At 43.9% G+C, this 3709-nt stretch overlaps 1 long non-coding RNA gene across 3 annotated transcripts in view; it reads left to right on the forward strand.

The window, feature by feature from the left end:
* Positions 1–632: 632 nt before the first annotated feature.
* The window catches only part of LOC122547524, a 13506-nt gene continuing 10429 nt past the window's right edge, over positions 633–3709 (forward strand). The window contains exons 1-3 of one of the 3 annotated variants that reach the window (XR_006311022.1): positions 633–791; positions 1974–2009; positions 2603–2659. This is a non-coding gene — a long non-coding RNA (uncharacterized LOC122547524). The remainder of the gene's footprint in view (positions 792–1973; positions 2010–2602; positions 2660–3709) is intronic. The other 2 variants (XR_006311021.1, XR_006311023.1) reach the window with 2 other exon arrangements.

Consider the following 3709-nt stretch of genomic DNA (forward strand, 5'->3'; position numbering starts at 1 on the left):
CTCAATTGAGTTAGTGAGACATGATTTCCCATGCACAAAGCCATGTGAACTCATTCTAGTCAGTTCTTGCATTTCCAAATACATGTAAATCCTGTCCCTCAGGAGCCCTCCAATAACCCATCCACCACTGACATCAGGCTCACCGGTCTATAGTTTCCTGGCATTTCCTTACCACATTTCTTAAACGATGGCAGTACGATACCCAGCCAGCAGTCTTCCGGCATCTTACACATGACTATCAATCATACAAGTATCCCAGCAAGGGGATCAGCAATCACTTCCTGAGCATTCCACAGAGTTCTGGGTAACACCTGATCCAGTCCTAGGAATTTCTCCAGCTTTATATATTTTAAGACGTGGCTTGGGACCACTCAGTGCAGTTCGGGAGAGAGGGATTTCCAGGATTCAGAGATTTCAGGATAAAGGGAATGAGGGGTTCGGCTTTAAGCTGGAGGAAAATGAATTACACACATTCCCTAAAAAATCTGAGTGTAAACTTTAAGTAAGACTCTACCTCACCCGCAATTTCTTGGTGAAATGAGCCGACCCCAATCTAACCCTGAACTGTCCCTTCAAGCGATGGGAATGCTGTTCATGGTGAGCTGAGCCATTCAGTGGCTGCTGCAATGTGTGAGTGTGAGCAAAAAGCAACATGTGACAGGGACACACTTTTCAATTCTGAACATTTCACACTCATTTTCCATTTGATCATCAAAAACACGTTTCCATTTCAGATTCCAAAGAAAGCAATGAAAGGAAAATCAAAGTGATCGCTTCAGGACGAGATGATGGTTTGTAGATCTCTCTGTGTGGGGCATTACTGACTGGGCTAATATATGGAAGCTGGGTCCATGAGGATCAACAAGTTCTTTATTGAAATAATTCTGCATGGGAGTCAGCGTGAGTTTCCTCCGGGTGCTTCGGTTTCCTCCCAGAATCCAAAAATGTGCAGTTTAGGTGAATTGGCCATGCTAAATTGCCCGTAGTGTTAGGTGAAGGGGTAAAATGTAGGGGGTCTGGGTGGGTTGCGCTTCGAAGGGACGGTGTGGACCTGTTGGGCCGAAGGGCCTGTTTCCACGCTGTAAGTAATCTAAAGTAATCTAAATACACGTGGAGGCAGGGGACAAGGAACAGGATGGATCAGTGATGGAACCTCAACTTTTCACAATTTTTAGAAACGACTTGGATGGAGGGAGGGATGAGATGGTGATGAAATTTGCTGCTGAGTTAAAAGCGTTTAGGAAAGGGAGTCATGGAATGAACATAACAAAGGAAGTTACAAATCACACAACACCAGGTTATAGTCCAACAGGTTTATTTGGAAGCACTAGCTTTCGGAGCGCTGCTCCTTCATCAGGTGGTTGTTCTTCAGGTGTCAATGATGAAGGAGCAACATGCTGAAAGCTAGTGCTTCCAAACAAACCTGTTGGACCATAACCTGGTGTTGTGTGATTTGTAACTTCCTTTGTTATGTTCATTCCATGACTCCCTTTCCTAAACGCTTTTAACTCAGCAGCAAATTTCATCACCATCTCATCCCTCCCTCCATCCAAGTCGTTTCTAAAAATTGTGAAAAGTTGAGGTTCCATCACTGATCCTTGTGGTATACCACTCATCATTACATTATACCAACCTGAAATGACCCATTTACATTGGCACTATATTTCAACTTCCTGAGCCAAACATATATCGATGCCAGTATGTTACCTCCTACATTGGATCAGAGAATTCAATTGGGTCCTCTACGTTTCTGCTCTCAGGATCCATTAATTTTGGAATAGTAGAGTTACATTCACTAAGTAATGGTCTGATATTCAGCTTCAACTCATATCAAGAGCTGCCCCCTGCCCGAGTGCTGAGTGTGGGGTCAGTTTGCAGTGTTGGGAGGGGTGGGTGAGGGGGAGATCATTGAAAACCATTCAGATATCGGATTGTGCGGTCTGGTAACTGAAATCCTGTTCTCTCTGTTTCAGACTCAGCAGAGAATGAAAGTGGGCCTGATACTAAAGGTACTTTTCCCCATCTTTCAACAACACATTACAGTTACAGATTTAAATAGATTAAAACAGATGGGGCAGGTTTAAACCAATTCTGATAATGGGCCCCAGAGGCTCTCCTGGGATTAGGGAACTGAAATTCTCTTCTGAGATTCTGCACAAATAACGATTAACTCAGAGGCTCATGGTATCGATGTTTCTATTTTAATCTCTCCCTGTTACTATCAATCACTGCTAATGCTTCCAAAGCTCAAAGAATGGAAAGCCAAAGCTCAAAGCCTCGAATCAGTGCTTGGCTCACTGTTCCTGTATCTGAAAAACCATCTTAGGGACAGGCTCACCCCGGGCAGTAAGAAACTCACACTCACCCTGGAGACACTGGGATTGAACCCACAGTCTCCTGGTGAAATGAGCTGACCCCAATCCAACCCTGAGCTGGCCCTTCGAGTGATGGGAATGCAGCTCATGGTGAGCTGAGCCATTCAGTGGCTGCTGCAATGTGTGAGTGTGAGCAAAAAGCAACGTGTGACAGGGACATTCTTTTCAATTGTGAATATTTCACACTCATTTTCCATTTGATCATCAAAAACCCGTTTCCATTTCAGATTCCAAAGAAAGCAGTGAAAGGAAAATCAAAGAGATCACTTCAGGACGAGATGATGGTTTGTCGATCTCTCTGTGTGGGGTGTTATTGACTGGGCTAATATATGGGAGCAGGGTCCATGAGGATGAACAAGCTCTTTATTGAAATGATTCAAATACACATGGAGGCAGGGAACAAGGAGCAGGATGGAGGGCAAGCTGGTTACAAAACAGCAAATAGAAATTCCTGGAGAAACTCAGCAGGTCTGACTGCAGTTATGGATAGAGAAATAGAATTGAGGGAAATTGAGTTCTGGAGAACAGTCAGACTGGACTCAACACTTTAGCTCTGTTTCTCTCTCCACAGATACTACCAGACATGCTGAGTTTCTCCAATATATTTTGGACTTTAACCTGACATTTGTGTTCAATTTCTCTTACAATAAATGAGGAGGACATTCTGTCGTCTTTCCTAATTGCTTGCCGTACTGCCGCACCAGCATCTTTTTGATTTATCCACACGGACACTCAGATCCCTCTGCAGCTCAGAGCTCTGCAATCTCTCACCATCTACATCATGTTCTTTTTTCATATTTTTTCTGCCACAATGGATGATTTCAGATTTTCCCAAATATGCTCCATTTCGAATATAGAACACGGAACAGTACAGCACAGAACAGGCCCTTCAGCCCACGATGTTGTGCCTTACCATGTAAGGTAAACCTAATGTACGAACCCTCAAATTTCTGTGACCATATGCATGTCCAGCAGTCTCTTAAATGTCCCCAATGATCTTGCTTCCACAACTGCTGCTGGCAACGCATTCCATGCTCTCACAACTCTCTGCGTAAAGAACCCACCTCTGACATCCCCTCTATACTTTCCGCCAAACAGCTTAAAACTATGTTAACAATTTCTGCCCTGGGAAAAAGGGCTATCAATTCTATCTATGCCTCTCATTATCTTGTACACCTCAATTAGGTCCCCTCTCTACCTTCTTTTTTCCAATGAAAAAGTCCAAGCTCAGTCAACCTCTCTTCATAAGATAAGCCCTCCAGTCTAGGCAGCATCCTGGTAAACCTCCTCTGAACCCCCTCCAAAGCATCCACATCTTTCCTATAATAGGGTGA

The sequence above is a fragment of the Chiloscyllium plagiosum genome, unplaced genomic scaffold (genome assembly GCF_004010195.1).
Source record: "Chiloscyllium plagiosum isolate BGI_BamShark_2017 unplaced genomic scaffold, ASM401019v2 scaf_13277, whole genome shotgun sequence".
NCBI lineage: Eukaryota > Metazoa > Chordata > Chondrichthyes > Orectolobiformes > Hemiscylliidae > Chiloscyllium > Chiloscyllium plagiosum.